A 27389-nucleotide genomic window follows, 5' to 3' on the forward strand; every position below is an offset into this window, starting at 1 on the left:
CTTCAAGTACTGATTTTGGCTTTTAAAATGGCCTAGTTATCTAAACGGCAATTTTAGACGAATGCCTTGGAGTCCATGCACTGGCTGGGGCAAGGGCAGATTTATTAATCTATCTGGCCGAACACCTTGGCCTCATGCCGATTAATATGTGCCACAGCCACTTCATGCACTAATTTTGGCTTTTAAAACGGCCTGATCATCTAGTCGGCAATTATACAAAACGTTTTTATTCACAATAGCAACTGAACAATTCCATTCATTCGCAACAGCAAAGTACAAAATGAATTTTCATTAAGTAAATTAGGCACAAATTGTAACCATTTTACATATGAAAATTACTAAACAAAAAGCTGTAAAAAGTTGAAAATTACACACAAATCCTAAAACAAAAACAAGAGCCGTCCAAATTAACCATCGGAGTCAAACTCCAGTGGCTCAACATCCACTTGCCCGTATGGAATTGGCGTAGCCAATGTCACATCAGCAGTAGTAAAGGCTTTGACCCAGCCGTGTTTAAATCCCCGATTCCCAAATTTGGGGACTTCGTCTACATATTCATCAAAAGCAGATTTTTTCCAAACATGGAATGCGGTGGAAACCTTCAGATCAGCTGTTTCCTTCGCCATCTTCATCCCTTCCAATTCAACCTCCAATTTAGAGATCGCCTCCTGGGCCAATTTAAGCGCTTCGTTGCTCGCATCTGCCCTCCTCTCGGTGACCGACCTCAATTCTTCAGCATTGAGGGCTCTCTCCATCTCAGCCTCAGCATGGGCGCCTTCCATCTGCTTCCTACTCCATTGGCCCTCAACCTCTACTTGTAAACGGCCAATTAGCTCGACGGCTTCGTGATAGCGACAGCCCATGTCGGCTATCCTCCCGATAGCCTGTAAGACAGGAAGCTAAGAACAAAATAATATCCGCATAAAGAAAAAAGACAAAGTCCGGATATATACCAAAAGAGCCGATTGGACGGCCAACACAATGGCAACCAGATCAGGCTCTGCCCGAAAAGTCGCCTTATCAGCTGGCAGTGAAATGGACGTCGCCAAGCTGAGTGCAGCCGCTGGATCTCTGATCACCGAAGCATCAGAGGAGATCGACGTATTTTTTATCTTGGGCTGAACAACAAAGGGTACAATCACATCCGACTCCTCCAAACGAGGTCGTTTGTCGGTGTGGTCATCCACTGAGCCGACCTCGACATGGGCAGGGCGCTTCTCCACCCTTGGCTCAGTTTCTACACTTGCCTGCGCAACAGGTTCCACCCTATACTTCCGTCTTTTGCCGCCCCCTCCTCAATAACAGGCAAGGACTGGGACTGAGATTCGGCAACCCGAATCTCCTCTGCCCTTCGCCACGCGGCCATTCTTTCCGCGTTCGCCTTCTTGGCAAGTTTAGTGAGGCTCAACCCAGCCATATCTTCTGGGTATGCGCCGGGAAGATTCTTCAAACCATGAAAAGTATCGTCAAGTGAACGGTCCTCTCGACCCGAAGTGGACCGAGGATCAGCCGAACTGAGGCTGGCTTCTTCAAATGCTAATTTCAAAGCCTCGTCAACCTCAGTTTTGGATTCTTTTGATTCGTCAGCCTCAGCTACTTCTGGTCGCTCCGAATCTGATCCCTCGCAACCAGCTTGTCTCAAATTTTTGAAATCAATCAAGATATGGGCAGTAAGAAACTCCTCACCCTTCGGAATCGATATATTTTCTGCCGCCGAAAAGGTCGTATAAGTAAGCTCGTAGCGGAGCAGAACGTGGGCCGCCCTCCCCTGCTTCTGAAGACTCCGTCGACCGAAATACTTGAGTGCAGTCTTAATTTCTGAAAGGACGACGTCAGCAGTCGAGGTCAAGATTTTCTTTAAATCGTTTCTTACAAAAGCAAAACCATGAGATCTCGAAAATGAAGTTTTATAAATATAACAAATAAATAAAGGCAGATATTCAGCCACCTAGTTCTCCCCTCCGTCTAGGAATAAGGTCAAGGCGCTCCTCGCCTTTGTCGAATTCCCAGTTTCCTTGGACGACGACCATAACATCATCGACTCGCTTCCCAGAGCTGGAAAGCATAGTCACTAGTTGATGGTCGGTGTCTTCGCCCTAAGAAAATAACGCCCATGCCGACCAGAAGACTTGGCCAAGGCGTAGCGATGCCGAATAGCGGGAATGCCAAGGTTAAGCTCAAGGCGGCGGTTTAGAGCGATAATCCCCATCACGATTCTAAAGAAGTTGACGTTGGGTTGGGAAGGGATTAACCCCCAATGGCAAAGCACAGCCCTAAGGAGTGGGTGAAGGGGGAAACGGATCCCACCCTTTGTGGTTGATAGAGGAGGGAAGACGATCATGGTTTCATCATCCCTCTCCATATCGAGGGTGTCGTCTGCCACAAATGACAGACGAACGTCATAAGGAATAGAAAAATGGCGTCGAAAGCTAGAAATTCGATTCAATGAGAGGAGATCTTTTAAATGCTTCGCCATTCTCCCCAGTCAATAGGGTCATGCTAAGCCAAAAAATAAAGCAAGGAAAGAGATTCAAAGCAAAGAAGGAGAGAACTTACAAGAGGTGAAGGAGGAGAAGAGTAGGAAGTTGCAGAGGTAGCTCGGAAGGCAATCCAACGACGGGCGTCTAAAAACGTGTATGCATTTGAAAAGACGTCAAAAATTTTAAATCATAATAAATAGAAGTGTACGAAAAGGCAGGAAGTTGAAGTGATAACCGAGAAGCGTGTGCACAGACATTTGCGTTGGAATGCGGTCAGCCGCCAAATTTTGACTCTGGCTCTTCGAAGTTCTAAGCCAAACACTCCAGCCAACTGTCGTTAGTGGAGCATTTGGGGGGCAATTGTGGGGGCCGAGTAGTAGGAGTCGTAGTGATTCCGGATAGTCGAATCTGGGAGTCAGGATTCAAAGCATTCGGCGATCGGCTTGAAAAATCAAATCCATCCCTACTCGGCCAAATAACCCATTAAGCAAGGGGCGAGTGAAGAACAGTCAAATATAAAATATGCCGAATTGGAGGTTGGAGATGGATCTAATCCCGAGGCCTAAAGAGGAAAGGATATAAATAGAGAAGACATCAGCCAGAAGGAGGTATGTGAAAATTATTATGCTTAACTTAGAATACAAGCAATCTTGACTGAGACTGACTTGCCCGTTGAAGTGCTAATTCCGACACCCCCGACCGGAGTGTTCATTCTTTTTCAGGTGACTAGAAGAGGATCAAGAGTGTCTCCCAGGATCAGAAGAGTACTTTCAAAACCACTTCTCCATAGCAACAACTAGTCAAAACAACTTAAATAATGCAATGTTGAAAAATAACCCACAATGCCAAATTGTCAAAAATACTAAGGTCATAAACAATAATAAATACAAAAACTAACATCAACCTTAAGCTCAAGAAAACCAAAAGAAGTCCAAAAGACATGTCCTACAATCATAGTTATTTCTTGTCACCACCATAGTCCCAACTAATCCTGCAAAGGAAGCTCGGTTGCGTTCCTGCAAAGGAAGCTCGGTTGCGCTCAAACAGAACGCACTCGAGTTGCCAAGAGACAAAATGGATCAGTATATAGGTATACTGGTATGAGTACAAGATTTATCACCCATGTGTCCACCAGACATAAACAAAAGTACATTTAATTCATGTTACGGGACAAGACAAGTAGTTTCATCCACACTGAGACGAATGGGTAGTTTCCCGAGATACGGTGGTATTTAGTTTCTTACCCATACACTACTAAATATAAATAGAGTATAGAATAAACAAAATAAACATAAAAATTATGGTGGGTTAGCCCTGCATAAAAAGTTAGTAAAACCCACCATTCTGCAAAAAAAATAAAGTTAGTATAATTTAATCATAAGTAAATTGCTGAAGCAGTATAAAAACGCACCTTTCATGCTTAAATAATTTGAATTGACCAAAACTCAAAGAACAAAAGTTGTACATAATTAAATTTCCTAAAAGACAAATCGAACAAATTTAGTAGAAACTGAACAGGTTGAGAGAAAAACTTAATATAAAATCTTAAACGAAATTTGATTGAAAAATCTGGAATTGAAAACGAAAAGAAACTGTTGTAAGATGAATTTTTTCGAAAACTTCAAAGTACGAAAAGTGCTCAGAATAATGTTTTACTTCAGTTTACGCTAAACCAATAAAAATGAGCTCGTTTCGTGGGTTAAAACAACCTCTAAAATCTACATTGCTAAAATGAATAAAAACTACTATAACCAAGATCATCCGATTATAAGTCCTAATCGATCTTTTTAGTATAAAGTTAAAATACAAAAGTTGTTTAGAATTAAATATACATGCCTCTGCCCAAATTTCATACTTTATCAAGGTCGTTTACTATTTTTCAAGATGTACAAATCAATACAATTCACACCATACCAATAAACTCATAATTAAATTCTTTGTACCTTAACTCCACCACTTCATCCCTGTACTTCCGGTCTACACATATATCCCATGTGCCTTCCGTATACCTAACACCGCTCTGAAGCCAAACTTGCACAGTGATATCGTCCCGAGTTTGACCCACACTCCCCAGATGGTTAGCATATACATACACGCGTAAATCAAAACACTCGTCTACTCATGAGGACGAGGTAACAATATACATATACAAAACATCTCACTCATTAGAACAAACATAACAATGCCAAGCCTAACACATTCAAATAAATCTCATAATCCTCACTTTTTGTATATATATACACTCTTTCTCACCAACACTCAAATAAAACAACAATCCATGGAGTCATGGTGGAGTGTAAGAAATTTATCTATGGGTTCCTAATTTATTTTAATTTCATATAAGCATGAGTGTGATTATAACCATAAAATAAATACATATAAAAATCCTAAACCTTACATACACATCTAACTAAATAATGAAATCAATCCATCATCTACATGCAAATACAAAATCAAACCAACATCAAATAAATAAAAATAAATAAATAAAAACAACGAATCAATCCATCATCTGTCCAATATCTATGGATTCTAAGTTTATTTCAATTTCATATAACCATGAGTGTGATTACAATCATAAAATAAATACATATAAAAGCCCTAAACCTAACATACACAACTAATCAAAATAATTAAAATCAATATGTCATCTTCATGTAAATAGAAAATCAAACTAAGATCAAATAAATAAAAATAAATAAATAAAAATAACGAATTAAACATAAATCAAGGGAAGTGGGTTTGGTACTCACTATATTTTTTTTGAAGATCAAAGAATTATTTAGAGAATTAATGAATCCACTAAAATAAAACCCTAACTCTTTTTTTTTTTCTTTTTCTCCACCTTCTTCTACCGTCCCTCTTAATTCCTCTGTTCCACTCTCTGATTTTGATGACTCTCTCTGTCTCTCTCTCCCTCCCATGGCCGCTCTCCTCCTGGAAATTCACTTTGTGATTCAATCTAGGTCTAGCACATTATACCTAAGTCTAAATATATTATAACCTAATTGACTATTATATTTATATTATAAAAATACAACATAAATACAATATATATAAATATAAATATGATATATATTTTATCAATATATAAATACTTTTTTTTATAAACAATATAAATATATCAATATTCGGATTAATTACCTATAATTAAATAACACATTAAATTAATTAAATTCCACATTAAATTATCATGTAACCACACAATTAATAAACCCAAAAATAAAATAAGATGATGATGATGATGATGATGATGATGATGATGATGATAATAATAATAATAATAATAATAATAATAATAATAATAATAATAATAATAATAAAGGCTTACGAAAAATTAGGGTCGCTACAGCTACCTTCATGCTATCTACAGATACCCCATCTTTACTCACCACATGACCCAAAAAGGATACACTGCTCAACCAAAATTCACACTTCTTTAATTTTGCATACAGTCTCTTCTCCCTAAGGGTTTGCAGTACTACCCTCAAATGCTGCTCATGCTCCTCCTTACTCCTCGAATAAATTAGGATGTCATCAATAAACACTACCACAAATTTATCCAGCTAGGGTTTAAATACTCTATTCATCAAATCCATGAATGTGGCTGGTGCATTTGTGAGACCAAAAGGCATCACCAAGAACTCATAATGCCCATAACGGGTTCTAAAAGCAGTCTTAGGAACATCCTCATCCCTTACCTTCAACTGGGGATAGCTTGACCTCAAGTCAATCTTAGAGAATACTTGAGCTCCTTGCAACTGGTCAAATAGGTCATCAATGCATGGCAAAGGATACTTATTCTTCACTGTGACTTTGTTCAGTTCCCTATAATCAATACACAATCTCATAGACCCATCCTTCTTGTTCACAAACAACACAGGTGCTCCCCAAAGTGAGACGCTAGGCCTAATAAAACCTTTGACTAGCAACTCCTGTAACTAAGTTTGTAACTCCCTCAACTCCAACAGCCATTCTATAGGGCGTTTTAGAGATAGGTGATGTACTCGGGACCAAGTCAATGGAAAATTTTACCTTACAGTTTGGAGGAAGACCAAGTAGATCCTTCGAAAAAAACATCAATAAATTCCCTCACTGTAGGCAACTCCTCTAACTTCTGCTCTGGTTGTTCAGTACTCACCACACAAGCTAAATAACCATGACACTTTTTTCTCAACATTTGGTTAGCCTGAAGGGAAGAAATAAAATAAATAGAAGACCATTTCCTATCTCCCTGAAAGAAAAACTCATGTTATGCCGGCATAGCAAAAACTACCCTCTTTCTAAAACAATCAACAGAGGCATGATACTTCGTCAACCAATCCGTCCCCAAAATCATGTCAAAATCCTTCATCTCCAAAGAAACCAAATCCACTGGAAAAATTCTGTCATCTATCTCTATCTTACAAGATCTACAAACATCTCCCAATACTACTGTTTCTCCTAATGGAGTAAACACGGTAATACAACATCAAAAGCTCACAACGAATAGACAATCCGTGTAGATATCTAGGTGCCAACTCTTAACCTTCACAATGAAATCAAGAAAGATTGAACACAAGTTTAAACAAAACCAACTTAACCACACACTACTAAGGACTATAGGGACTCGGACCACGTCTAACTGATGAAATGCAAGATATGTAACTCGATAAACCTACAGCTTTGATACCACAATTGTCACACCCCAAATCCGGGCATGACCAGCCGCGGCCCACAGGGACTTAGCCCAAGACACACGTAAGCCTAAACATGAACCCAAAACCATAAAGAATAAATGTGACGATAGCCCAGAAATAAATAAATCAAAACCCAATCCATTGACATGCCAAAAGTGAAAAACAAGCCATAACCAACTTCCTAAAATATATATATATATATATATATATATATATACTAAATAGGACACAAACCGCCCACAAAACAAAAATAATTCTAAATGAAACCCAACCATAATGTATGCACAAAACCCAACATGACAACCTAAAACAAAATAAATGAATGTCGTAGAGGTCTATGTAATTGAGTCCCTGCTACGCCATGAGTCCACTCTAAGTCATTCTAACACCTGGAAATAATAAACAACTAAGTCAACTAAAAGCTCAATGAGTAGCAACATGGATAGTAAATATAGTTTTGAAAATATGGTTCAATTCCAAGATATATATATATATATATATCATAGAAACTAGATTGGCATACACTTTTGATAAAAATAATCTGTTTCAAAAACAAGGTTCCATAGTTCAACAATTAAAATACTCATGTCTCTCAAGAACATGATAAATGACGAAAGAGAAAATGTTGCGTACAAAGGCCATTAAATTGGTTAAGATACTGTGGTGTAATCATCTAGTTGAAGAGGCGACCTGGAAATGTGAGGACAAGATGCATGAGAAGTACCCACATCTATTCTCATGATTTACTCAAGTTAGTTTCGCAGACGAAACTTTTCTTTTTTTTTTGGGGGGGGGGAGAATGTGAGAACCTGAATATAAAAATAAAGTAAATAATTAAATAATAATTATTTTATAATCTCAAATATTTTGATGGTGAATTCTAGAGTACAAATTAAATATTTGTTGGAGGGTCTTTTAATTAATTTTAAACCTAAAATAAATTCATGGTGAAATTCTTTAATTTAGAGGCAAGATTTATTATTAATATATATATATATATATATATATATAGAGAGAGAGAGAGAGAGAGAGAGAGAGAGAGAGAGGAGGGTGTGACTTGAACTCTAGACCGCAAAGTTAATAAATAAGGCTTTTACCATTTGAGTTGCATATAACTTATATATGTATTTTGTATATTTATCTATTTATTTAACCTATGTGTGCCCATTACTAGTATAAAATAAAATAAATACAAACCCTACTCTATTATTTGTTCATCACATATAGCAGCAGCAACAGCCACTCTAAAGGGAGAGAGATTGAAAAAAAAAAAAAAAAAAAAAAAAAAAAAAAAAAAAGAAGAAGAAGAAGAAGAAGAAGAAGAAGTTGCGTCAAAGAAGAACTTCTGGGTGTGTGGTAGGGTTCTAGCTTTCTTCTTTATTTTATTTTTGTTCTTTATCCTTTTTCTATTTTATTATTTAATTCATTGATAGAGAGGTTGTAGGTGTATGTATTTTGTGTATATATATACTGTTAAGAAATCTATGGAGTTAAATTCGTGTATAAAAAATGGGTGTAATTCTTAGTCCAAAAATTCTGCACAGAATCACAAACTTTAAAAATCAAGAAACCATATCAAATTGATGAATTTTGAACTGAAATTTTTATAGTAGATTAATTACATATTGAATTGCATATCTGAATCTTGTTATAATTTTTGGGAGTCAAAATCTATATTAACTGGTGTGTTCAAATTTGTCCAGAAAACTGGTGTAAAACAGTAACTTCGGAAGTGTCATTATCTTTGGGTATAAATTTGAAAATTATCAAATAACCGGTTACGAGTCTAGTTTCTTATATTTTTGGCCTTGTGCTGATTGCTCATGTATACTAAGAGAAACATTAATTTCTTTAAAGTACTGCAGAAAACAACTTGTTTAGATATAATTAATTGTAAATAATTATTTTGATAAGCTAATCAAGTAAAAACAATTGGGTTTGAAACTTAGGATATATTAATTGATATCTGGAGGGATTTGAAATTTTTCGAACAACGTGGAGTGGGTTTTGTAATTTTTAAAGTTTGCAAATAGATTAGAAAAACTTGTTTAAAACTTTGTTTTATCTTGAAGTTACTTTTGATTAAGTTTCAATCTGAACCCATGTCTTTGGTAATTTTAGACCTTGAAGAACATGAGCTTAGGTAATATTTAAGAGTAACAGTGAGTTGGGTTGAGCCATGTTAGTGCGCTTTAGTTTGGGGTTACTTAGTTCTTATTCTTTAGTATTTTTAAATGAGTAGTGACGTATAGTTTTCATACTTGGTTCATGGCACTAGTTGGACTTTTATACTCTATTCGAGGATTACATTATTCCGTTTTTAGGTGAGTAGCTGCATGCTACATATTTTTATAAATGTTTCCCTACCTGAACTGTTAGAAAATTAAATTATTGTTTCAGGACTAAACTGTTTTGATAAATTATTATATTATTAATGGAATTAAATTATTTCTAAAACATGTGTAAACTTGGCATACTGTAAACTATTTGTTATGGTCTCATGTTTATAATGGTGAACTATCATGTTTTGCGAAACTGATGTGTATTGATTATTGGGACCATCTGTATATTTTACTCCAGGGAAATTATTCCACTTTGTGTAGTGACTCTGGCCACTAGGGAACAAATCCGGGTTAAGCCGTGATGACTCTAGTGCTCAACGATTGTAAGAAAAAGACCTAGGCTAGGTTAGGTGACCTTCAATCGGATCATCTTAGAGAAAAGGCCCGAGTTGCCACCCCGAGGATAAGTCTTGGTTCGGTATTGGATCCAACAGGCTTATTGCCTTGAAAACTGTGTCATGTTACTTGTTATTATTGGTACCCAGAAAAATTATTGGTGTTCATGTTGTAATCTGTTTTAAGTGGAAAATGTCATTTATCATGTTCTTAAGAGACATGAGTATTTTAACTTTTGAACTGTGTAACCTTCTTTTTGACATAGATTATCTTTATCAAAAGTGTATGTCAATCTAGTTTCTGTGATATATATCTTATTTTGGAATTGAACCATGTTTTCAAAACTATATTTACTATCCATGTTGCTGCTCACTGAACTTTCAGCTGACTTAGTTGTTTATTATTTCCAGGTGTTAGAAGGACTTAGAGTGGACTCATGGCGTAGCAGGGACTCAATTGCATGGACCACTAGGACATTCATTTATTTTGTTTTAGGTTGTTATGTCGGGTTTCGCTCATACATTGTGGTTGGATTTTATTTAGAATTATTTTATTTTGTGGTCGATTTATGTCCCATTTAGTATATATATATACATTTTAGGAAGTTGGTTATGGCTTGTTTTGCACTTGTGGCATGTCACTAGATTGGGTTTTGATTTATTTATTTCTGGGCTATCGTCACATTTATTCTTTATGGTGTTGGGTTCATGTTTAGTCTTACGTGTGCCTTGGGCTAAGTCCCTATAGGCCACGGCCGGTCATGCTTGGAGTTAGGGTGTGACAACCTAGCTGTAGACTTGAAAGCGGAAGACGGCTTTGGACCAACCCCGAAACCTTTCAAATACCCTAACCTCTTCCCAAGGACTTGAACAGAAATTTGCTCCTATGTCAGCGGGGTTGCTCCAGGCAGTGAAGCTTCCTCACGAAGTTGGTCCATGTTCTCCTGTCAATTTAAAACAAAAAAAAAAAAAAGGAGGGGGGGTGTTAATTACATTTATTCTTGTTGCTTTACGATTGGAACAGTTTATGTTGTCTTGGCAATTCATCTATTGGCAATTCATCACTGAACCTATTTTCTAGATAGGTTCATGTAAAGCTGTTGGGACTGGTTTGGCGATTTGGAGGTGGCTGCAATAGGCGTCCTTTCATGGATAATGTCTCTCTTGTTCTTCAAAGGAATAGACTGTTAACTCGGTGGTGGCTACAACAAGCGCCCTATCATGTTATTGGTCAAAAAATCTGTGTAGTTTTAATTTTTATGTGTAGATCTCTATTTCTGTTTTGGTGGTTAATTTGGTCTCTAGTATTAATACCTACTCGTACGGGTTGTGTATGGGATTATATGTGTATTTTTAATTATTATGTGTATATAATTTTATACTTCAGGTGGGTAAAGTGCTTTTGAATAACAAATATAGTGAAAGTATACTTACATATAACACCCTACAAACTGGTTCAATCCAATCATTCTTTTTTTTACTCTAATGTGAGGTCTTGTAAAAATCTACGATGTGAGGCTCCTTTCCATTTTCAATTCCCTGCATTAGAAATATAAAGTGCAAGCTTAGCAATATTAGTAATAAAAAAAAATGTAGCATTAACTAATAGTTTTAAAACAAAAAATATGTTACCTCAATTGATATTGATGTTGAAAATGACCTTGAACCCATGGTGTGATTATAGGGTAACTTTTTTCTGTTGTCTATGGCTCTTTTTGACTGTTTCTACAATGCAATACAAATATTATTGTATTTATCAGTATCCATGCTTGTCTGTAACAAGAAATGAAGATTTCATTTTCATTGAATTATTCACATAGTCATTACAATGTAACACGATTTAATTGCAAGTAATGAATAAAGGATTGTACATATCAGTGGACTTGTTGAATACTCTTATCAGTAGACTTGTTCAGTACAGAGAGATGGATCATTAGAGTTCTGATAGCCCTCTCATATGATACTCGAACAAGATTCATTTTTAAGTGAAGATAATATTAGCAAACAGATTGGCAAACAGATTTGCAATTCCATCAAAGTCAATATTTTTTTTTTGATCTGCTAGCGAATGAAATTTTGCCACAAAGTTTGAGATATTTCAGTAATCCACCAGGTGCTGTAAAACTTGAAAAGGGTACTCAGTCACTAGATGTGAGCAATGAAAAACAGAGTCTAGTCTAAAGGTCTAGAACTTGAAAAACTAATGGTTTAAAATATAAGAAACTGATCTGGACAGATAGCAGAGATTGCTGGTGCAGGAATAGATGTAGGAGGTATAAATAGTTTAGATAAAGAGGTAGCAGGTAAAGGAGCTGAAACTGGGACATATCTTAAACCCAAGTCACACAAAAATTTCTTAGCTTCATAAAGGGTCCATGGAACCTTTTGATCACTTTCTGGTGAAACATCTTTAAATTCACCCAACAACATGTCAAAGGAATTATTGCTTCACTTGTTTAACACTTTCATATAAAGCATCTCAATGACAAACGGTAACAAAGTAAACTTTTGACATCCAAGGTATAACGGACGCCGAGCATCCTCTAACAATTTATCAAAGTTCCGTGCATTCTCTCTTTGCTAATTATCATGCCACTCATCCTCTTCATCATCATCAAAAATATTCACCATGTGACAGTCTTCTAACATATCATACAATTCATCTTCAAGGTCAAGGCATTCATTTTTTGTCCCTTCATCAACAGCACCTTCAACCTCATTGTCATTATTCCACACACGAGGTTGATTGACGGGAACAATTCCCCATGGTGCACCCAAGTCCTATATGAAAGCGACATCCCTTTTTGGAGGAAATGATATTCCACATCCTTAATGGTATGATGTTCAAAATTTAGGCAATCCATACAAGGACAACGAATTCTATTATCTGGGCCAACATTTTTCATTGCAAATTGGAGAAATGACTTAACCCCTTCTCTGTACTCCGAACTCAATCTATTTCTAATGGACATCCAACTCTTGTCCACATTTGGTCGCCTATAAAGTGAAGATTATGTTAGGTGAATAAACCAAGAACCAATTAACTAAATATGAATTTTATTCCCATTTTTTAGGTCAATTTTGTTATACAGCAAAAAAGTTATTTACATGCTTTATGCAAGCATAAAATCTCATGGACACCTAGTAGAAGCAAGAAGATACAAGTAGAAAAAGAAAATAGAAAGATGACAATAATAGAGATGCAAAAAAATTAGACAGGAAAGAGTAGAGAAAACATAAATGAGAGAGAGAGAGAGAGAGAGAGAGAGAGAGAGAGAGAGCACAAGTTCTATGACTTAAACCTAAAATTTTTTTCATCTTTTGAAGGCTAATTTTATTTTACTTTACGTTTTCAAAAGTTCAAAAAAAAATAGAAACAAAAATACCCTAATGTCATTCATAAAGCCAAGCAAAGAAAAAATCAACTTTATTAAATTTGTCAAAAAAATTACCAATTTAGGAATAGAATTTAAGAACCAAAAGGAGAAAATTGTAAACTGCAAAACAAATTTTGTATTGTCGACTAAAAATAGTCTAAAGAGAGGAAGGGTGAAGAGATGAAATAAAGAAAAATAAAAACTACAAGTACATATACATGTTCTGTTGTTATATATATATATATATATATGAGGAATTCAATAAGAGAAAGAAAAATAAAAACTAATGTTTAAATAATCTAGAACACTTGACACCCAAAAACAAAATAATACAATGCAAGCAATAGAAGTTGAGATTTGTTGCAGGTATTCCAGCTACATATTCTTATTCATTGGGTTGTCTTTTATGTGTTTGGACCTTCAGGTCATGTTAAATGTAGTGGTGCTAAAGTTGAAAAGTAAGCAAATTTGGACAAGGCTGCAATTTGTGCCTTAACAAGGCATGGCTTATGTTTGGAACTTGCTTTTTATTTTGGTTCATGTTGCCAGCAACAATAGCAGTGCTCCTACCGGTGCTTTATTGGTGAAGTGTTATTGTATTCAAGACCTATACCTAATCCATTGTGGGATGTGCTTAGGACTATTTCTTTTTTATTTTATTTTATTTTTTATTCTATCTCTTTTGGCTAAGTATATATGAGATTTAGCTAGTTTACGGGCAGTGCTTGGGAAACTTTTTTAGAACTTGTTCAATACCCCTATAGCCTTTGTATGTGGAGATTGAACAGGCTTACTGTCATTTTGGTGATGCATTTAGGTAATTGAACAGGTCATAGAGAATCTTAATAGCAACTAATTGTGGACAAAGTACTAGATACAATGGCTCATAAATCTAAACTAAATAATAATTAATGGAGCCAAAGTTAGAACCAACTAAATAAATGCCGCCTAGAGTTTGAAAGGTTTAAGAAACAATAGAGGTAATCAAAGGATCACACATGCAAAGAATACAATAAAAATGGCACATTGGAAAAATTTGAGAAAATTAAGTGGATCAATCAAATTTGAATTGAAAATGAAGGGTATGATTTAAATTTAAACACTTTTATCATGGCCTCGTTTGAACTCAAAATAGACTAAATAAAAGCAAAATAGACTAAATAATAAATTAAAAAAAATTAAAAAAAAAACATTGTATTTCTTTACAGGCTAGTCAACAGCAGAGTTAAAACCAAATGAGAGGAGTAAATAATTCATTGTACAACACACAGTAGTGTTGTTGTACACACAACATAGTTAATTACTGTGTTATAATGAAATATTGTTTAGAACAAGGTCTTATATTAATAATGTGCAACAAGTGACTTCCTTTCCTAACCCGTAGAACAAAGTTAAAACCAAATGAGAGCAGTAAATAATTCATTGTGGTAGTCACACAGTAGTGCTGCTGTACTAAAACCAAATTCTGAAAGTAAAGAATGAAAGATGAACGTCAGGATTCTTATATATTATTGTAGTTTTTTTAGAGGCTATATTCAACACCACCATTTTTGTTTCTATTAGTGACTCCTAATGAAAATTAACCAATCCATGTTTAAACTAAGTTTCAAGCACATGCCTATTATTAACAGATCAAACACTTCTTTGCTCTCTCAGCAATGCCTCCACCCCCAAGGCATCCCTTGTATATATTGAAAAAAAGTAGTATTGTGAATTCAGTAAAGGAAGAAGGTGAGGAAGAAAAATGACAGAATATAAATATAAATAGTCCTACTATAGCGATTCGGGCTTAGACCCGATCCATTTATTGCTTTTGAATCCGGGAAACCATATTCGTGACGGTCGTTCTTTTCTCTTCATATTTGGTTTTGGCTTCGGGGTTCAACACTACCCTTGTTGGGGTCGACACTGCCCTTTTGCCTTTGTTTCGTTAAGCTCCAAGGGTCGACACTAGTGTTGGAAGGGTCAACACCATCTTGCTTCTATGTTCTTGGAATAGTTACTTAAATTTAGGGTCGACACCAGCCATGGTGGTGTCAACACTTGCCTTTTCTTATTGGCCTTCGGAGTCGACACCAATCTGGGAGGAGTCAACCCTTGTCTATTGCAGAATCAGGGGTTTGCTTGCTGAAATTTAGTGTCGACACCAGTCTGGAAGGTGCTTGCCTGCTGCCAAGCACAAGTGTCTTAGCTTTTCTTCTTAAGGGTCGACACCACTGTTGCAAGGGTCGACCCCTGTGACTCTTTTTTCCAGATTTTTGCTCGGTTGGGCCCTTCTTTTAGGGAATTTTTCACTTGCTCCTTTCATTTAACCTTGGAGCTACTATTCTACTAATATCTAGTCACTATAAATAGACCAAAGCTCTCTTTCACTCATTAGTTTCCTCTTTTTCCATCTCACCTGTAACTCTCTCTCTCTCTTTCTCTCAACATTCACCTTTTTCCCACTTAAATCCTTAGATCTACTCACCTAGAGGTGTCTTCTCACCTTGATCCTTTGAGATAAAGTGTAGATCGCATCAAGAGCTTTCTTTTGATCCGATTGGTTCGTGATTTCGTTGACATCGAGTTTTTCTGACTTTTTCTCTTTCTCCCTTCTAAGTTTGAGGTAGAGATTCTCCACACTCTCTTATGAATTTTAACTTAGCTATATGTTATTTCTAAAACAACATTGTGATCTTTGGAGATTTTGGATAAATCTAGGGTTTGGTTGGAAATAAAAAATTGGGGTTTTCAAATGGGTTGTTGGAAATGCTTATAGAAATGTGTTTATTCTTGATCTATGATGAAATGATGGATTTTGTAATGTCCCAAAATATTTTCTTTTAAATAGTCAATGCATAAATTAATTGAGTAATAATTGGGTTAGAGTTTTGTGTAAAGTTATGTGCGAAAATGGTTCAAATTTTGTAATAATTTTTTTTTTAAATATAATTTTCAATCTCAGAAATTTTGAAATTTTTATTATGTTGTTCTTACAAGAGTCTAGCATATTGGATAAAAATTTTGGAATTTAATGGTGTGTATTTATTTTATGAGAATTTGTAGACTAATTGGCGTTCAGTTTAATTTATAGCAGAATTTGAAATTTGAGTTTTGGGTGTTTGGACCATGATTTGAGATAAATTTGTTGGGTCTATTTTGGTATATAAATGGACCATGTTTGGCTTATGGGTGAGACCCATGACTTAGATTTAGTTTAAATTAAGTTTGTTTAACGACTCATGTTTAATAGTTTGGTTCTTTTTAATTGTGTGATTGGTAGTAATCACCTTGGGAGTTGTTATTATTTATTATGTAGGATTATAATAAATATTTGATAGTTGATTTTACGGTGTGTACCACATGGTGAACAAATTATATATTTTTATAGTGAATAAAATGGGTGTACATTTTGTAGTGAGTAAAATATTATATTTTGTCATGTATAAAAATGTAATATTTTGTGGTGAGAAAAATTATATCATTTTATAATTTATATTATAAAATTTTGAGGTATTATTACAAAAAATTATATATATATATATATATATTTTTTTTTTGCGAAAACCAAACTTGGGGAAAGCAAACCCACGTGGGGTTGCCTCCATTTTTTCCTTCCCATCTTTTCCTTTCTTTTCCCTTGCATTTGGTAGAGGGTGTAACGCCCCCAAAAAATAGTATAAATAATCCAACTCATAAGAAAAACGAATATAATAGAATTAATGTATTTTCATTCATCAGAGTTCATATTACAAAAGATATTACATGCATTATACATTCATAAATATTCATCATGAATCTATAACATGTAACACTAGTTAATGACAATAAAATAAATGCCCAACAGGCTTTCATCTTTCCAAGACATTACTTGGTTTAAACAAGAGAGAGTCATAAGCTCTGTAGATATAAAGCCCTTAGCTTGAATAAACATTAAGTACAAAATAACAAAATAGAGCCTTCAGCTCCTAGGTCCTCTCAAGTTACGTCCTTGGAGGAAGCATGTCACCGGTACCTGAAAATGGTTTCCCAAGTAGGGTGAGCCAAAGCTCAGTAGAAACAGTCTAACACAATATATGAGGTTTAACTAAGATATAAATGTTAGTTAAACATCCAATATTTATGACCAATGTACATTCTTCCCATGACCATTCGGTATTGATACTCACATCTAAATTCATTTCTATTTATTCCTTCCAAGTTAATTTGTTTCATTTCAATTAATATGCCAAGTGTATAATTTTCCAAATAACCCAACCGCGACTACAACTCAGTGGTTCTCAATCTACATAATTGTTACACAAGCACTTCAGCCTTGCCATTTTACGAAAATTTCGTTCGCGGGATCGACACCCATGTATGCAAATGATTTGGAGACTTTCACCATGGACACTCTAGCTAACTTAGTTTCAATGGAGTTCATCTCCTATCTTCTCCCAAAACATGGAGTACATCCCATTTCTTCCCCCAAAACATTATACATATATAATGTATTTAAAATACCGTCATATTCAATGACTATCAACTATGCACATACAATGCCTTAACATGCCATCATGTTTAATGACATAATTAAATGATTAGTTTCAATTCACCTAATCCTCATATAATTTCTACAAAAACCATAACTATCCTCCACCGATAGCCCAATACAGTTATTTCTAAACAGATATACAATCTTTATAACAAATAATTCATCAAATTTCCGTAGGTGAGTGATTTAACAAATCCAACTACATCATTCATTCATACATCCTCCCAATTTTACATTTCTCAGACCTATTTCTATTATTTATACAAAATAATTATTTAACACATATTAGGGCGAATTTCCCTATTTTTCAAATATCAATCCAGCGGTTAAAATCCACCATTCTAACCCAAGATAACCTCATATTCAAAACCCCATATTCATTTATAGAACACAACATAGAAATCCCTCTCCTCCCCCCCTTTTTTTATTTGAATCCAAACCCTAGGTTTTCTCCAAACATCCCGAAACTCACCATTGATACATAACAACAAATAACTATGTTAAAGATCATAACAAAGTATAGAATATCCCTACCTCAAGTGTAGAAGCCCAAGAGAGAAGTGGAGAAGCTTTAAAAGTGTCGAAATCAAACTCTATTCAGATGTAATGGTAGCCCTTGAGATGTTCCACTTTTTTCTCAAAGGGAGTAGGGTAGAGAGACCCTTAGATCCTAGGGGATTTTTAGAGAGAAGTCAGCCTTTAGAGAGAGGAAGAGCCGATCTAGGGTTTTTGAGTAAAAGGTGTCAAAAAAGTGAAGAAGAAAGTGCTGCTACGAACTAATATACGCGAGGCTCGCTCGAGCGAAGAAGTTGTCCCTCGAGCGCAAGAAGCGTTGCTTGAGCGCAAAATACATACCTTCAGAAGTTTTACAAACACACATCATTGCTCGAGCGCAAGAAGCTTCGATTGAGCAAAGAACATTACCCTCCCAGAACTCTGTAGCCCTGTAAAAATGCTGGGAGCACACAAAGCTCGCTCAAGTGCAAGAAGCCTCGCTCGAGTGAAGAATCAATTTTCTGGATAGCAACAACTTGAATAACTAGCAACCAACCTGTCCCAAGCATGCCCAAGACACTCCAAAACTCCAATTCAAAGACAAAATAGGGAAAACAAGACATGGATAACAATATTAAATCACGAAACCTGAGTCCGGATTACAACAAAGGTCGGGTCAAAACCGGAATCGTTATAGAGGGTTACTTCCCTCTTTTCAATCTCTAATTTGCATCTCTCTCTTGCTCTCTGTCCGTCCCTCTCTCTCTCTCTCTCTCTCTCTTCCATGGTTGTTCAAGCTTTGAGCTTAGAGTGGGAGTCTTTAGAGTGAGATTTTGTAAAAGTGTTGTAAATGAAAGTCAGAGAGCTCGTCGTGATCTTCGCAATGGTGGTCTCGAGTCCATGATCGGGCAATGTTTGCATTTTTGGATTTGCTTTTTTTCATATTTGAGGTAGGGACTTTCTTCATATTATTACTTTAAAACTATGTTAGGGTTATTTTGAGAAAATATGTCATTATAAGAGGTGTTGCATATATATATATATATATATATTAGATTTTTGTTTGGTAATTTTTGAAAAAAAAAAATATGTTGAAATGTTAAGAATGTTGGCATTTTGAGATTGATTTCAGAAAATCATTTTGTGTTGGTAATTTTGTAAAGAAATCTGAATAATTTTGTAATCATAATTTTGTATTTTCTAATTAATGGGGATGATTAGAAAATATATTTTCTAATCATAACAAAGTTTAATTTTGTATGGATTGTATCTACATCATATTATGATTAGAAAATTTATTTTTGAGAAATATAAAGTTGATTTTTTTTTTTTTCCATCTTTGATTTGGAATTTATTTTTGAGAAAAATAAAGTAATGTTGATGAATATGGAATAAATGCTTAAGTTGGAAATATAGAGTTGTTTTGGGATTAAAAACTCTAAAAGTGTTGTATTCATGATACTTTATCGAAGGTGATATGTTGATGATCAAGTTGTGTTCATTTTTGTGAAAATGAAAATGTAAAATGTGGACTTTTGAACTCACAACCTTGAAAATGTTACTCTTGGGCATATTTCATAATTTTTGATGTAAATATCATGTTGGTTAGGTAATTTTAGAAAAAGTTGTGAAATTATTATTGGTAAAGAATTTGGGAAAAATATTACCTCTTTAAGTAGCTTGGCTGAAAAATGGTTATATTGAAATATAGTTATGTTTGAGGAATGAGGCATGTGAGGTTAAGTTTGGTGTTATTAATTTGGAAGATGGTGAATATAATGAACTTACTAATTTGATGAATTAAATTAGTTTGGTCAATATTTTAAATCCTTTGTAATTAAAGGGGTGTTATTGGGCTTAATTCCTAACTTTAATATTATGAGAATAAAAGTGACGAAGTTGACCAAGTATGAGATTTGAAGAAATAAGTGAGATTAAGTCGATGTGGTATGGAATTGGATTCCTAGTTTTACTAGTTGAGCAATGTTATAATAATAATTCCATACTTCAAAATTTTTATGAGATATTTGAATGGTTTTGGCGGTCTTTGACAAGAAAAGAATAGAATGTGAATTTAGCTCGTTCAGAGCAAATGGATGAATTGGATTAAAACAAAAATAAGTCATCAAAATTTTTATTTATTTATTATTTTTCCTTGGTTTAATTCGATGGGGGTAGATGTAGATAATTGAAAAGTGAGCACTCGTGTTATATTTTATAATTATAATCAAGAGAAGATTTTAATATAATTGATTAAGTGTTGGAATATTCACTTATGCTTATTGAGAATTATGATTGAACTTGAAGATCCCGAGATTTCATTTGCATGAGAAAAATGGGAATTTGATTCTATTTAATGTTTAGGATGGGGATGAGTTTTGAAAAGATTGTAATTACCGTTCATTGATAAAATAAGTGAGTTAGAAATTGATGAAACCTTGAACCCGCCTTGGTGTTATATGTTATTGCTATTGATGAACCTATTGTTTAAAACTTTTGATTTTGGTAACCGGTAAAGGATTTCGATGTTGATCTTTAAATGAGGAGATTCTTGGAAAGGTAAGAAAATGTTTGATTTTGGAAGTTGATTTACATGTTGTACTTACATGAACATTGATATTATTATATTATCTCTTGGGATTGTATCATGATATTACATTGATAGAGATATGGAATTTGATCACAATGGAGCATTATGTGCTGGAATTGATATTGCGTTTCCATTTCATTTCATTGTTTTCATGGATTTTGAATTGCAATTGAAAACTATTGTTTTGAGAAAGGAATTGTTTTTGGTGAAACAATATCATTTTGATTTGTTTTGGGTAAATACGTTGGTAAGTCAGAATAGGGGGTGTAGTTTGATGTTGGTTAAGTTAGCCTGAGTGTCCAGGGTGAAAGACCGAAAACACGCGCGGATGAGGTACCACTGCCCTTTCGGTGAGAGACCGGTAAAGTGGGGATTTGGTAGTGCTCGATATGCCTAATTGCAGACACCAGCCTAGGGATTACTTGAGTCATATTTACCACCTTGGAATTTTATTGAAATTGTTGGATTAATGTGTTTTCAAATTGGCATTGTGCATAAGATTTTCAAAAGATCAGAAAAATATTTTGAGCATGACATGGCATATGCATTCATTTCATAAGACTGTATCAAATGTATTTGATGTTTTGTTAAATGTCATTATGAATTGTTTAACTATTTGATTCAATTGACAAATGGGTAATTGAATGAATTGAAAAGGACGTCATGTTACTATTGAAGCATGTTTATTTATTTAAGTTAACTAGTTGTGGTTAATTAAAATAAATTAGATTTAAGAGATTATGTAATAGAATCATATGGTTTTCACATGATATAATTTCACGTATATGTATGACTATTTTGGTACCCACATATCTTCTAACGTTATAATATGAGATTATAGCGATCCCGGTTTTCCTCTCATTGTTTATTGTATTCCGGACTCGGTTCCGTGGATGATTGTTGTTGTCTGTATTACATTTCCGTCCTTTAACTCTTTGAAGTTGAGTTTAGAAATGTCTTGGGCGTGTTCCGAACAGGTTGGGTGAGCTTTGGTCTCTATTCTTGTTGCCCAGATTTTTGATGATCTGCTCGAGCGGGTCCCTTTGCGCTCGAGCAGAGTTTGCATCCTTTCAGCATTTTGTGCATCTGCAAATATACTGCAGGTGTGTTTTTCACGCTCGAGCAAATTTCCTTACGCTCGAGCGGGTCGCGCTCGAGCGGGTATCTGACGCTCGAGCGGGTGTTTGAAGTCTGTAAAAGTACTGGAGGAGTGTAATCTACCCTCGAGCAGGTAGAGTTTGGCTGTTGTGCCTTGGTGCTCGAGCGGGTCATACGACATCAGATCGCAGCTGGGTCATTTTAAATCACTTTTTCAACTTTCTCTCTCTCTCTAACTTTTCAAAACCCTAATTTCGGTAGCCTCTCCCTCTATACTCTCTCTCTCTCTCTAAGAATCCATCTAGTTCTAGAGTGTTTCTACCTAGGGTCCTTTGTATAAAAGGTAGAGTTTGGCTTGGGCTATCCTTGGATCTGAAAAAGTGTTGATTTGGAGCATCTTTGGGTTTCTTCATCTTTCCCTTTGGGCTTCAAACTTGGAGGTAGGGATAACTACTCATATTTATGATCTTTGACATAAACTTATAGTCATTTTGATTTAATGTTGTAGTTGAGAAAGTTTGGAAGTTAGGGTTTCAAACCTTAAAATGCGTAAAGAGGGGTTTTTGTTCCTTTGAACTATATATGTGTATTTGAGCCTTAAAAATGAAGTTATTGAGGTCTATTGATGATATTTGGACCTTTGGGTCAATATTGAGAAAAAGGAGAAAATACCATAGTTGGGATTAAATGGGTCATTTTTGAAATTAATGACATTTATCATGAGATAATGAAATTGGTTTGGAAATAATGAAATTGAGAAGTTATGCGAATGAATGGTGGAGTTGGATTGATTAATCACTCACCTTTGAAATTGTTGATAATTTATCTGTTGATGCATTTATTATCTATTTAGAAATAATTGCTTTGGGCTATCGGTGGAGGATAGTCTTGATTGTTGTAGATACTGCATGATGATTAGGTGAATTAAAACTAATTAATTGGATATGTCATTGAATATGACGGATGGAATAACACATTGAATATATGCTTTGCTTGATCATTATATATGATAAGTGTTTTATATACATTGTATATGTATATTGTTTGGGAGGAGATAGGGGATGTACTCCATGGTTTGAGAGGAGATAGGGGATGGACTCCATTAATACAGCAAATATGTGTATTAATTGAAGTATTAGAAGTGTTTTAATATGAGTTGCAGTCTCATATGAATTGTGAAGTATGGAAGTGTTTTTATATTAGTTATAGTCTCATTGAATTGTTTAGCCAGGTTCTGAGCCATGTTTATGAATTGAATTGGTTAAGTAACGGAAAGTGGAATGAAACATGGACATATTTGTCATGGAACTGTAATATGTTATAAGTTGATTTATATGAGTTAAACATTTATCAAATGCTAATGTTTTAGTTATTGCTCATACTATGTTTAGCATATCTCTACTGGGCGTTGGCTCACCCTATGTGGGACATCATTTTCAGGTGCAGGTGATATGCTACCTCCAAGGATGGAGCATGGGAGGTTATAGAAGCTGAAGGCTTACTTTTGTGATTATTTTGTGTATTAGATGTAGATCAAGCCAAGGGCTTATTTTGTGTAAAGAGTTAGAACTCTATTTTTTTTGAACCCAAGTGTTGACTTGGAAAGTTGTAAGCCTATACGGCATTTACTTTTATTATCAACATGCAATATCTCTTGTAAGAATACTCTGATGTTGGGAATATGATATTTTTTTCTTGTATCATGGATGTATGATTATGGGTTTATTTTGAGGGCATTACAGAGATTGTTTGGTGAGCTAGTGGTTGCTCACCTCCTACCTGTACATGTGTATAGGGAATCTTTTCGGATTTGAGGATCAAACACTTGGCATGGTTATAAAGTGGTGATGAGCTGTAGTGCCTTTTAATTGTTTCTTTAGTTGAGCTCTATGATTTGTAATGGACAGCGCTCTCTTATTTATTGTAAGCCTTAGGCCTCGTTTGGGAACAAGCTAATTTAGTAACTTTTTGGCTATTTGACTAAAATGGTAGGTAAAAAAAACTTATATGTTTGGGATGAATTTTTGGCTAATTATGAAAAGATATGCAAAAAGTAGAGAGAAAAGAGAATCTTTGACTTTTTGGTATGAGTTGTTGGCTTTTTGGCAAAAATGGTGACTTTTTGACTTTTTGGCTAAAAAGGTAAGTCCCCAAACGGGGCCTTAGGGCATTTTTTTTGTTTGTATGTAAAAGTGTCATTGTTGTATCCCGAGAGGGAACATGTGTATTTAATTATTCATCATTTCATCAAAGGATGAATTGACATTTGTAAATGGACTTAATTAATGAATATCGGTAATGTTATCCGAGTAATAAAATACAGGGTGTGACAGGTTTTCACCTTTGGAAATAATTTTTAAAGAAAAAGGGGATTTTGCCCTAGAACTATAAAATGTTGATCTTGTAAAGATGATGGGAATGATGTTGGTTTTGTAATATCACTCACGTCTTGATGATGATGATGGAGGATATTGATAATGATGGTGGAGTTGGATATGTTATATCGCTCGCATCTTGGAAATGGTAATAATGTATATTGTTATTGAAGTTTTCTGTTTATTAGAGATATCTGCTTTGGCCTATCGGTGGAGGATAGCTATGATTGATGTAGAAATTGCATGAGGATTAGGTGAATTGAAACTGATCTCTTATATGTTATCATTGAACATTATTATGTCTTATATACATTGTAAATGTATGATGTTGAGGAAGAGAAAGGGGATGTACTCCATGTTTGGGAGAAGAAAGTGGAAGGACCCCAATAAATTATGTTGGCCTGTGTGTCCAAGGTGAAAGTTTCAAAAACCGCACATATACATGGGTGTCAATTCCCGCAAACGAAATTTTTGTAAAATGGCAAATAGAAGTGGTTATGTGATAGCTATATTGGTTATAGACCCACTGAGTTGTATCCTCAGTTTGGTTGATTGAATGAAATGGACATGACTAATGAATTGAGATAAAATGGATTGCGATGTAAAGCTTGGCATAGTTTAGTTTCAAAAAAGGGTTATAAATGATTTTCATCACGGGCATTGTATATGCACACCATACTTATATCTTTGTTAAAATTCATATATTGTGTTAGATTATTTCTACTGAGCTTTGGTTCACTCTATTTGGGAAAAACCATTTTCAGATGCTAGTGATAGGCCTCCGCCAAGGTAATAGCTTGGGAGGACTTGGAGCAAGAGCTTCATTTTGTTTAATTGTGTATTTGTTTTGTACAAGCCAAGGGGCGTTAAATGTACTGGATTTAAATCTATTTTGTTATAACCAAGTATTGGCTTGGAATGTTGTAAGCCTTTAGGGCATTGTCTTAATTGTTTATCTTTCGTTTTACATTCTTCATAATGTGACATATGCTACAGATTCAAGATTAGACTTGTGAATATATATCCACCTATGTTGCACTATTGTACAAGAAATTGGAAGTTAATGAAAGATAATTTTTTCATCTTGTGTTGTTTTTCAATTAATACTGTAGACTGGTTATTGTATTTATTTCGGGGCATTACACCCATAGATAAAATGATGGTTGGTAAAATAGTACCCAAAAAAAACAAAAAAAAAAACTAGATAATAAAATTACATGTCCATGACCACTGCTGTTAGACAGCTACCAACACAACACACAAACCCAACAAACAAACAAAAAAATAGGCAAATTAAAACAAATGGGTTAAAACGAAGCATCGAATCCCAGAAAAATTAGGAATAATCAACATAAATCAAGCACAAACCCTTGATTATTAACCAACAATCTCTCGTAATAACGTATACAGATTCAAACAAATGGATTGAAAACAAGGAATCACTATAAAAATACACATAAACCCTCGATTATTAACAAAAAAATCATATAGGAATTTGAGATATAAAGAGATTGGTAGCAAAGATTATACCAGAAGCAAGCAATCGGATCAACACGATCGATGAAAGACGAAAGTGAAATTCAAAGAACAACACATGTAACCCATGTTTCTCTCTCTAGGCTTCGAAGGGGTGGAGTAGAGAAGAGACACACACACACACACACACATAGAGAGAGAGAGAGAGAGAGAGAGAGAGAGAGAGTAACCTGGTAAGCAGAAGTGACAGAGCAAAAATGAAGAGGTAGCAAAACAGGAGATGAACTGAATGGAATGGAGATGGTGGCTAGGGTTTCATTACTGATTGGGAGTATAGAGAGTGAGGAGATACAGCTAAGCAACCAATCTGACTATGGGGAGTCCAAAGAAGAGAGCAACGATCAAAAGGAAGATCAATTTTTAGGAATTCATTGTTGAAGCTATCGACATTCAAAACTATGTAGTTTTGATACAAATTTTGACATTTTTCTTTTTGTGACCACAATTTATTGGTCACCAAAAGTTTTGATATCCTTTTTTTTTTCCCTCTCCTGCCAATACTTTCTATAACAAATTTTTTTTTTTTTTGGTCGCAAAAAAGCACGTATTAGCCACCAAAAAATTGTTAGTCGCAGAAAGTGACCTATTGGCGACCAACTCAAAAAAGGTGGTCGCAAAAAGTGTTTTTTCTTGTAGCGTATCTTTTAACTCTTGTTAATTACAAATTATTATCTATAATATATTATATTACCTTTAATTTTTATTTTTATTTTTATTTTTAAAACCACACAACTAACATATCCCCGCCCCTGATATGATATGGGGTGGAGGTGGAGGATGACAAATTTTCTCCAAACTCCCCTCATTGACATTCCTTCTCATCGCTATAGGCTAGAATCACCAACAATGACCTCATCTGTCAACCACATTTGGCCACCGCATGTCTCAACCAGTAATTACCTTCCATCGCCACAAACTAACTCTTACTAGAGGTAACGATGTCTGGCCACCACTTTTTATTAGAAACCACTTTCAATTACAACTTTAGGTGGCTGACTGACCATCATCTCCAATCACTTCTTGTGGCCAATAACCACCTCTAGCCATTACGTCCCGTTGCCAACGGCCACCTCGACCTACTGTTTCTAACCGTCGATAATCACTTCTCAAAGCCCCCATTTTCACTTGTTTTCAAAATAAAATTTTAAAATACTTATGCACCAAGCATATTTTTTGTTTTTTTTTTTCTTTACTTAAAATAAACATAAACATATTTATTATTTTTTGTAACAAAAAAATAATAAATTGTAAATTTTGCCAAACGACATCTTAATTGTAAACTATTTTTTGCGAGTGAACTTTATAGATTAATGAGTTAAGTTTGGCGAGAGCTATTTTACCACAAAACATTCATTGAAATTTTCTATTTATTTTCAGTCAACTCACAAGTTGGTGAGCATAAAGAATGAAAACACACATGACAAATTATTTGCACTTATGAGAGAGGAAGGAAAATGTTGAAAGATGAGTAGAATGATGACAATAATTTTCCATTTATAAATTTTTAGGATTTTAAAAATATTTGCAAAACTTGAAAGATAAGGAAAACCAAATATATCAAGTTTT

Source organism: Camellia sinensis, unplaced genomic scaffold (genome assembly GCF_055761805.1).
Source record: "Camellia sinensis isolate YWXY unplaced genomic scaffold, ASM5576180v1 Unanchor10, whole genome shotgun sequence".
Classification (NCBI taxonomy): domain Eukaryota; kingdom Viridiplantae; phylum Streptophyta; class Magnoliopsida; order Ericales; family Theaceae; genus Camellia; species Camellia sinensis.